The sequence below is a fragment of the Lolium rigidum genome, chromosome 7, assembly GCF_022539505.1.
Source record: "Lolium rigidum isolate FL_2022 chromosome 7, APGP_CSIRO_Lrig_0.1, whole genome shotgun sequence".
Taxonomy (NCBI): Eukaryota; Viridiplantae; Streptophyta; class Magnoliopsida; order Poales; family Poaceae; genus Lolium; species Lolium rigidum.
Window position 1 is genome coordinate 92323707 of NC_061514.1, and position 11070 is coordinate 92334776.

General features: G+C 44.1%; 1 long non-coding RNA gene across 1 annotated transcript; it reads left to right on the forward strand.

Moving 5' to 3' along the window:
- The first annotated feature begins 4786 nt into the window (after positions 1-4786).
- Positions 4787-9139, forward strand: LOC124678911. Its single transcript, XR_006994685.1, has 3 exons — positions 4787-5197; positions 5517-7586; positions 7670-9139. It is a non-coding gene; the product is annotated as an uncharacterized LOC124678911 (long non-coding RNA).
- The last annotated feature ends 1931 nt before the right edge of the window (positions 9140-11070 follow it).

Consider the following 11070-nt stretch of genomic DNA (forward strand, 5'->3'; position numbering starts at 1 on the left):
TTTGATAATTGTCTTGAAGGTATTATTCATGAAAAGTTTTGCTATATGTTATCTATTTGTTAGCAACTATAGATCATTGCCTTGAGTCACTTCATTCATTTCATATGCTTTGTAATAGTATGATCAAGGTTATGTAAGTAGCATGTCACTACGAAATTATTCTTTTTATCGTTTACCTGCTCGGGACGAGCGAGAACTAAGCTTGGGGATGCCGATACGTCCCCGACGTATCCATAATTTATGTCGTTCCATGCTTGTTTTATGACAATACTTACATGTTTTGCTTGCACTTTATAATGTTTTTATGCGTTTTCCGAACTAACCTATTAACAAGATGCCACGGTGCCGGTTCTCGTTTTCTGCTGTTTTTGGTTCCGGAAAGGCTGTTCGGGCAATATTCTCGGAATTCGACGAAACGAAGACCAAACCTCCTATTTTCCCCGAAGCGTCCGAACACCGAAGAAGAGTCGGAGAGGGGCCGGAGGGCCACCACACCATAGGGCGGCGCGGCCGGCCCGGGCCCGCGCCGGCTCGTGGTGTGGCGCCCCAGTGCCCCTCGCGCCGCCTCTTCGCCTATAAAATCCCTTTCGACCTAAAAACACCGTAACTCTTGACGAAACTCCGAGAAAGACTCCAGGGCGCCGCCACCATCGCGAAACTCCAATTCGGGGACGAAGTCTCGTCGCGGCACCTGCCGGGACGGGGAAGTGCCCCGGAAGCCATCTCCATCAACGCCATCGCCTCCATCATGCTCCGTGAGTAGTTCCCCCATGGACTACGGGTTCTAGCTGTAGCTAGTTGGTATCATCTCTCCCATGTACTTCAATATAATGATCTCATGAGCTGCCTTACATGATTGAGATTCATCTGATGTAATCGGTGTTGTGTTTGTCGGGATCCGATGGATTGTTACATTATGATTGTCTATCTACAAAGTTTATGAAGTTATCGTTGCTGCAATCTTGTTATGCTTAATGCTTGTCACTAGGGCCCGAGTGGCATGATCTTAGATTTGAGCTTTATATTATTGCTTAGATTGTATCTACAAGTTGTATGCACATGTCACTCGTCCGGAACCAAAGGCCCCGAAGTGACGAAATCGGGACAACCGGAGGGGATGGCGGTGATGTGAGGATCACATGTTTTCACGGAGTGTTAATGCTTTGCTCCGGTGCTCTATTAAAAGGAGTACCTTAATATCCAGATAGTTTCCCTTGAGGCCCTAGCTGCCACCTGATCGGTAGGACAAAAGATGTTGTGCAAGTTTCTCATTGCGAGCACGTACGACTATTATTGGAAAACATGCCTACATGATTAATGATCTTGATATTCTGTCTTAATGCTATTTCAATCCTATGAATTGCCCGATCGTAATTTGTTCACCCAACATTTGTTATTGGAGAGTTACCACTAGTGTAGATAGCCGGGAACCCCGGTCCATCTTTCATCATCATATACTCGGTTCTACATGTCAAGCTGTTTCCTGGTGCCATTGCTCTCATATTACTACTACTCGCTGTTGTGTTACTCATTACTATTGCTCTCATATCACTGCTACTTTCACATCACCCCTGTTGCTAGTGCTTTTCCAGTGCGACTGAATTGACGACTCGATTGTTAAGGCTTATAAGTATTCTTTACCTCCCCTTGTGTCGAATCAATAAATTGGGTTTTACTTCCCTCGAAGACTGTTGCGATCCCCTATACTTGTGGGTCATCAAGGGGTTCATGTGTGGCCCCCCACGGCTTACAAGGGATATGAACGCCATAAGACCGGTAGGCCGGATGAACTCCGTGTACCTCTCGTCATACGGTATATCCGCTGTGCCATGGTAACGAATCTTCAAAGGGTGAAGATCCGTTCCCCTCTCCGTCATATGAACAGCCCGGTGCATCCTGTCGTACTCTTCATCAGAAGCCACACCATCCTACATGTTTACACAACCATATTATGAGTCATTCCACTAACAAAAATGAGCAACACATACATGAGAGTTCATATCCAAATACATGAGAGTTACATACATACACACATACATTCATATCTAGGGTTCCAACAAATATTTGGTTCAAATATGAGTTATTCCATCACAAATAGTAGACATTTCAAGACATACATACATAGAATTTGAACACATACATAGCCATTTTATATCTACATAGCCAAATCTAGGGTTCATATCCAAATCCACCAACATATCCAAATCTAGGGTTCATATCCAAATCCACTAACATATCTAGGGTTCCTACACATACACATTCAACACTTACATAGCCATTTCAACACATACATAGCCATTTCAACACATACATGTAAAATTTCATATCTAGGGTTCCAACAAATCTAGGGTTCATATCTAAATCCACCAAATCCACCAACAATAGTGGACGAATCAGAGGGAATCGAAGGGGAATACCTTGAGGAATGGAGGAGGAAGGACTTGGCCGGATAGATCTGACGATTCCTTGGTCGATTTGGTGGGGGCCCGAGCGAGGGCGGGCGGCGGCGGCGGTTGGGGAGGAGAAGCGAGAGAGGAAGAGAAAGAAGAAAGAGAGGGTCGGGCTGGGCGCGGGCGCGGGCGCCACACTTAAGTGGATGTGTGGCGCCGTGGCATCGGCGCCACACAGGCTAATGTGGCGCCCGTGGCATCGGCGCCACACATCGAGCCTCGCAAAACGGCTAAGTCCCAGAGGATTTGTCTCACAGTATGTTTTGGGCAATTCCAAGTGCATGTGTGCGCCGTTGGGAGGGGCGCCACACATGCTGCCACGTCGGATGGTCGCACCGGCTCGGCCGGCGAGGGGCCACGTCGGGCCGGGACGGTGGCGCCGGCGAGGAGGAGCCACATGGGCATGTGTGGCGCCCGTGGGAGAAGCGCCACACAAAAGGGTTAGATTGGCGAAATAGTTTCGCCGGAGGGTTAGTCTGTGCTTTTCTTTCACTTTTGGGTTATTTTTGTGTAAATCGCCACAGCACAACCTAAAACTCGAATCTAAAACTTACGTCATGGGCTTTTAGAGCACCTTTACTCGGCCCATATCCACGGCGTTTGGCAGAGCCGTTTTGCCGGCCATGACGCGTAGGTCTCCGACGCAACGGGCCGGCCCACCATGGTTAGGAATGCGGTGGAGGAGTTCATCGGAGACGACGAAGATGAAGCAACGGGCGACCGGGAGGACCTCGCCGCCGATGGGGACGACGCGGCTGTCCGCGGCGTCGCCGGCGGAGGGAGGAAGAAAACCTTAGGGTTTTAGGGTGGGGTGCGGTGGCCGGCGACTTAGGGTTCGGGTGGTGGTGCGAGGACCTCGCTGGAACTGGAGAAGATGGTGGATTTAGAGGGGAGGTCGGGGCGGACCGGCAGTGGGGGCGGTTCGAGGAGGGTGGTGCGGCGAGGCAACGCGGGAGGGAGCGGCGCTGGCCGCGGGCGGTGGGAGACGGCGGTCCGGCCGGCGGCAGCAGCGGAGGGTCGACGACGAACTTCAGTCGCGCGCGCGATGGGAAAGAAGCAGAGGGGTTGGCGAAGATGAAGATGGGGACCGCCCCTTCCTTCCTTCCTCGCCGTCAGTTCGGCGGCCGTTCCTCGTTTACATCAATCCGCCCTTCACCATCGCCGACGTGGTCTCCGGTGGCGGCGGGAGACGCCTGCTTCTGAGATCACCGCTCTCACCAAGTAAGAAAACCATCTACATCTCCGGTCCCTGGTCTCCTCTTCCTGCAATCCAATGATGAAATGATATGGCTTACTCCCCGGTCAATTTGAGCATTTGAACAAGCCTTGTTCCCTCCTACTAATTAAGGTCATATGTTCTCAGTACTGAGTTGTTGCTCCCGTTCTGGTTTCCAAGCGAGCTGAGACCCTTCTTTTTAGCTGTCCCTGCATTCTCTTATATAGTGGTGACGAGAAAAATGGGAGCGAATCTGGATTTAGGGCTGCGATAGTGACTTGTGATGTTTACTTCTACTCTGCTGCTTAAGTTGATGCACAAAATTGTAGAATCTTGTTCAGTTTGGTGAGTTCTTTTTTTTTTCTTTTTTTGAAAGGTCCAGCTTAAACTGGCTCCATATATTATCAGATAGCAACAATGGTAAACAGACTATGTGGTTATCTCAGAATTATATTCAGTTTGGTGAGTGTCAATGCCTCAATGGTAAACAGACTATGTGGTAATCTCAGAATTATGTTGTTTAACTCTGTAGCAGCTTCTTGTATTGTAGGCTTGCAGCCATGCCCAACTACATATTTGTCAAATGGTTGCTGGAGAGCATCGATCTAAACCGTTTGAAATATCCGTAGCATTCTTTCAAAAAAGGGCAACTAGATGTCAGATTATGGTCAGTATTGAGGTAAATAAATAAAAAATCATCACATAACAAATTAGCTTAATTAGCCAAATATCTAAATATTTTATAGAAGTACAAACGCAGGTAGCATTTATTGTTGATCATGCAATTTGATTTTTTGGGAATCGGTCTGTGGGGTAAGTAAGCCATCTGTTCTCCTAAAAGTAGATTGTTGTGAGAATCAAACAGGTGGTGAGCAAAAGACTGCAGATTAACAAGTTACGGAGTGCAAAAGAACAAGTGGCCTGATTGCTAGCCTTCTGCCAAACTAAAACATAGTAGTAAAATATAAGAAGCTATCTCTCACTGAGCAACCAGTCAACTGTGCCGTTCTGGGCAGCCTTTGGAGTTTGCACCCACTTTGATTCTGTCTGATAGGGCCTCAAACAAAGATGGTGCACCGTTGATGGCGATCATCACGGTAGCCGCTAGGTCCAGTAATCTACTAGCCTGTGCATCAAGGGACCAACGGAAGATACTACAACGATACTAACTAACTGAATTTTTTCACTTAGCTGAGATGTCTGCCACCAACATGTTGCACTGGTACAATTGGTACACAAGATTAATCTGATCACAAGGAATACTCTCCATTTCTTCTTCATTCACCAATAAACTTCTCCAGTGTTGGTGGGCGAACTGTGTTGGCACTCGACTGGTACAAAACGTTGGGTCTTCGTGAATGGCCTGAACACCAAGAGATCCCACAACATCAGCATTTCATGTGTATAGTTTAGAGCCTCTACGATCATTGTTGGTGCGTACTGCTGAATCGAGCCCTTGTTCAATCATTTATCCTTCAGGAACAGGAACTTTTCTCCACTTCCTAGCTGCAACGAAGCCAAAGTACTAAAGGTAAGCATGAATCTACTGTTTGACATTGATCTTCAACAACAGCAAACAACAAATTATAAATTATTTCTTATTTTGTTCTGTTCATTCATCTTCTAGACAGATTGGACAAGATACACATAGATTTTTCTTCAATCCATACTTCATGAGAAAAGAGAAAATATTTTTATCATACTTACGTTTTCGTATTATGATGCCCTTCTTCTTTTTGTTCCAACGCACGCAATGGGTTCCCGCACAATGACCTGTTGTATTGTGTTGTTCGTACTTGTGTTGATCTCGGAGCAGAGCTCACTGAATGTTTTCCGGCATTTTATGACAGTGAGCATCTTCAGGGAAAGAGGTAATCCCGTCTGGAGAAAGGACTCAAGTTTTGGACATGTCTCTATGTACAGAGACTCAAGAGATGTGAGATGCATCATGTTGGATGGCAGTGATCTCAGTTTTAGGCAGTCAGTGAAGCGAAGTTCCTCAAGTGAAGTGAGTTGTTGCAGCCATTCCTTCTGATCCATGTTAAAAATTTCCAGGTGGCTAGATGAGATATCCAGCATATGAACATTGGCTAGGCTGCTCGTTGGAAGACAGCTAAAGAGAAGTCCCAAGTGGTCCAGGGAGAGCTGAACATGGAAGGACGTGTTGACATTAGTTGTATTTTCAGATTCGCAACTGGTTATCTTCTCATACATCGAGTTAGATACAGAAATTTGCATTTTTTGGAGTGACTGTAATGGTAAAGGGCCCATCAACTGGGTACATTTCTGAATACAGATGTCACGCAGACGTGGAAATACTTGTTGGCTGGAATCAATACCTGACCATCCTTTCCACTTTTCCATGCCTTCAAATAGAAGCTTTTCCAGTGATGGAAATGCCACTGCAGCATCCCCATAGAATCCAGCATCTATATTTTCCACTGCTGTTAAATGCCTTATCTTTAATATCCTCAGGAATGGTAGGCTCCCAAAAGGTGGAAGAGTTTTCCAATGATGGCAGGAGAATAATTCAATGCAGTGAATGTTGGGCAAGTATTTACAGGATAGCCAAGAAGGAGAGTTGATTCCCATGTAACATCTGACAGAAAGTTCTCTCAAGTTGGGATTTGGTTGTAACCCTTCAAGCACGCCTTCATGGTCGGTGTAGTTCATGCTGTGTTTGTGATGATTCCAACAGAGTGTTAGCTTGTTCAGGTTTTCCTTCTTAACTAATCCCGCCTCAGATGATTCTTCCCTGCATCTCACATTCTGAAGATTCTTGATGTTTAGCATGCCTCTAAGTTCATTCAACTCTTTTAGTTGACATATATGATGCTTCATGTCACTCTTCACTTCGTACTCCTCTAATTCCCTGAGGGATGTTAGCCTGCCAATCAATTTTATACCTGAAATTATTTCCTTTGGGGCCTTTAAATATCTTAACTGGGTCAACATACTTAAGCCCTCTTGAAGTTCTTTTTTCACCATCCTGCCTTCTTGAATTTTCAGATCCAGTCCATTTAGATGGTAGAGCTTGAACATTGACTTGGGGACACTGATAAAGCTTCCATTTTCATGGATATTTAGATACCTAAGGTGGACCAATTTATCCAGATTTTTTGGGAGTATACCATCAAGATTGCTTAGTACTAAAACCCGTAAGCTTCTTAGCTGTTGGAGAGTCTCTTCAAGAACATGGTTGAAGTTCGACGATGTGATCCCTCTGCGGGAAGTACCTTCTTCTGCCTTGCATATTATTAAGCTTCTCACATTCTTCTTCAACTCTTTGAATTCTTGCATACTTATGAACACCTTAGATATATTGCTTGCACTGACATATATGTGGCGAACGTTTCTTGGAATGCACACATGGAAGTCATCTTCTATTCGGAAGTGTTCTCCATTAGAGACTGACTCTGCAAAATCATGTAGCAAGTCATGAACTACATAGTGGTCCTCTTTGTTGGCTACCTTCTCAATAAACGAAAGCTGCAAGAGATCGTTGATGTAACGATAGGCAATTTCATCCGGTGTTTGTGTGCTAAGGAAACCATGAGCCCTCCACATCTGTATGAGCACATCTCCACGAAGGTGGTATTTCTTAGGAAACAGTGCAAAGTAAACAAAGCATTGCTTCAAATGGTCAGGAAGATGCTCATAACTCAGTCCCAATGCTGATATAATATCATCTTCCTTTTGCTCTAATTGCCATAATTTCCTCCTAGAGACAGCCCTCCAATGATTTTCTTCTAACTCAAGTTTCAGTGAAGCACCAACTGTCTTTGCTGCTAAAGGTGATCCTGCCAACCTCTTCACCACTTGTTGACCAATATTTTCCAGCTGTGGATATTCAGATGGATTTGCATCACCAAACGCACATTCTGAGAAATACCCCCAGTACTCTTCTTCTTCTAATCCATGTAAGTACATCATCTCTGTTGCTCCGTTGATGTTTGCAACGTTTTTACTACGAGTCGTAACTATTACTTTGCTGCCCTTACAGGCAAACTGCAGTGGCTTGCACAGGTTCTCTGATTGGCTGCTCAGTTCATTCCATACATCATCAAGGACTACCAAAGCTCTTTTCCCATTCAGCTTCTCCCGTAACATCCTTTGAGCTTGATCTAAACTACTGATGCTGTTCAAGTCAGCAGACATGCCGAGATTATCAGACTGAGCCATCTCTTTTGTTAGACGTCCAACATCGAATTTATCTGAGACATGAAGCCATACTGCAAAATCAAAGTGACAGGTGACACGGAAATGATTATACACTCTCTGTACTAACGCAGTCTTACCAACACCACCAATACCAACAATCGATATAACATCATATGGCTGACTGGATTGTTCATTGATCTGAACAAGTAATTTCTTCAGGTGTTTTTCTTCATTAACTCGACCAAAAAACTTTCTTGAGCCTGGTATAGAGGTTGTCGTGCGCCACTGAACTGCCTGTTCTGGTCTGCTGTCCTCTAGCTTCACTAACCCCAGGAATGTTTGCATCGTACTATCAATATCAGCAAACAAATCCACTACAGAAATCAACTCATCGACATCTTCATCGGAGAAAAGGAAGCGTTTGAGAGCACAAGCCGACTGATTTACTGTTGAGCCGCTGCTAGTGCTAGTAGTGGTAGAGACAGTGGTGATGGTGGTTGTGGATGAAGAAGATGACCCAGCTGCGGCTGAAGCAACTGAGTTAGCCTTGCCCATGTCTTCCGCTTCTGCTTGTAGAACTCGATAGTCAAACAAATCAAGAACATCCTCAGCTTGACATGCAGCATCTTTGATTCTCCTTAGCCAACTTCCCATGACTGTGTTCTTCGCCTGCACTCTCTCAGCTATGTGCGCCACTGTTTGTATCGACGATAGGTTCTTCTCTAAGATTCTTAGTTTCTCCTTTGTGTCTTGCCGTTGGTATTCATACTGATCGCCAGCATAGGAGCACACCTTCTCAACCAGCTTTGTGATGAGGGCTGAGGCCACCCATCCTCCTATTGCTGTAGCCATTAAAGCTCAGAGGCAACAACTCGAAAGATTTGTCAAATGACGGTTTCAAGTCGCCACATAAGAGAAAAAGGAATGCTGGTTGGAAGAAAGTTAGCATTTGGATCCTGTCAAGAAGGAATCTTAGTATAAAGTAATGCCATAATCTGAAACTTCCCCGAGCTGCATCGTATTGCTTTGTTTTTGCCATATTCTAATGAAGGTTAGTAAACGTCGCTTTTAACTTTGCGTTTGCCATTTTCCTTTGTCCTCTGTGTACCCGATTAGTCTCTTTATGGATTTTCAAATTCAGATTGGACTAATTGGAAATATCAGCTGCATAATGTATGTACATCACTTTGTTTCATCAGTGACAATTTGACAACACTAGGCCCGTAATAAAACGGAAAAACTTAACTACACACCACTTTGTATTATGTGCCTGAAGGTGATTGACAGTCAATACACATCTCTGCCGATTTATACTAACCTGTGGCACTTAAATTCAGAAACAACCGTGAGTCTCATTCCAGCAGCTTGATGGAGATAACACAGTATGTAGCCTATGTTTTGGTAATAGTTCCTCTCTGTTCAGTCCCAGTTAGTTAGTTCGACTTGATCACTTCGGGCGTCGGTGCTATATCAACGATTTTAAAACGAGACCATCAGGGAAGGAACCCTGCGGCATTTTTTATTAAGAAAGAAGCTGTGTGGCACAGCCGTCCAACCCAGGATCGAACGCGCGCTGGGAGGCGCCACTGCGCTCTCACCACTGGGCTATGTTGTGCCTGTTTTTATCCAAAGTGATCGTTGCTCTTGTTCCCATGTGACTCAGCTATGCGTTAATATAAGCGGCATCTGGTCTCTGCTCATGTATAAAATGATGTATAATTCTTGGAGGGCTTGAACTTCCACCCCACTCATTTTTTTACGTAGTACACCTCCGTTTCAAGGAATAAGGCGTCTTTGTTTTACGTATTTTTTGTTTGACCAAATATAACTGCAAATAGATAAAGGTTGTTTGCATGAAATTAGTATCGTTGAAAAGTGTGTTTCAATACGAATCCAACGATACTAATTACATATAATATAATCAAGATTTTGTTACTCAATTTTTATGGTCAAAGTTCGTCTTGGAATACGTGTGCGTCTTATTCCTTGAAATGGAGGTAGTAGATCTGAGAGCTAGCTCACAGCAGCCACATATAAAATTATAACTTCGCCCCAATTGGGCTCGGGTTGTGGCGCGCAGATACTACTACCATCGTTTCAAGTAAAAGACGTATTTTAAGACGAACTTTGACCATAAAAATTGAGCAATAAAATTTTAATTATATCATATGTAATTATCACCGTTGGATTTGTATTAAAAAGTACTTTCTAATTATGCTAATTTCATACAAATAATTTTTATATATTTGAAATAATTTTTGGTCAAACAAAAAACACATAAAACAAGGACACCTTATTTCTTGGAACGGAAGTAGTAATAGTTTAGCTTCATCTCGGTATAGAAAATTGCACGGAACTTGCCAAGAGACTAGAAACAAGATGATGTGCAGAACCAAGAACGTCTGGTGATAGATTCATTTCATGTCATATATTTTACTGATTAGACTAATATTAGCACAAGTAGAAGCCAAATGGTGTCTTGTTTCTTCTTGTTTATAGTTGCTATGGCTGACGTTCCATATCCTTGTCCATGCCTACCTCGCTTGCAGGTTGTTCACCACTGGAATTGCCTCGTCCACGTCAGCTTCGCATTGGAAAAGGATATGATGCTCCATGTTTTCTTGTTATCAACACGCTTTGGTTATGACCATGTTTTTGAGGATTCGGATGCTGTGCTTTGAAACAAAAGTGTCCAGGAACAACCACGGGGAAGCTTCTGTAAGAATTTGTCAAGAGAACGACAGACAGAAATGCACCACTAGTCGACGAATTTCAGGCTCCATTTTGTCAGTTGTGGGGTATGTGCAGTTTTTTTCTTTTCCCCCTAGTCCCTGGGAGTCAACCTTGGGAAGATAATACCCCGCCAAAAAAGAAAAACCCTTGGGAAGACAATGAAAGTGTTTGCAAATTAAACAGGAATTTTTTTTTCACTGTATTCATGCTGCTTTAACCTTAATTTTAAGTTCTTAACAGTATGTACCATATTGACTGTTTGGCAAAGCCCAAAAAGATGCTAGCTTCCTGATGGGTAAGGGGAAGCATCAAGCAACTTCTCTTCCTTTTTCGAAAAGTAGCAAAGCAATGTCAGGTTGGAAGCCTGCGGGCCAGTCTGTTCTAGCGTCTCATTCTTTACATCCTTGCATTACTCTCTTCCTTTCCTCCTTGCCCTAACTTGAACTGGCTGAAACTAAAATGGCCGGACTTTCTAATGATGGCACTGGCTTGGCTGGATCGATATGAACT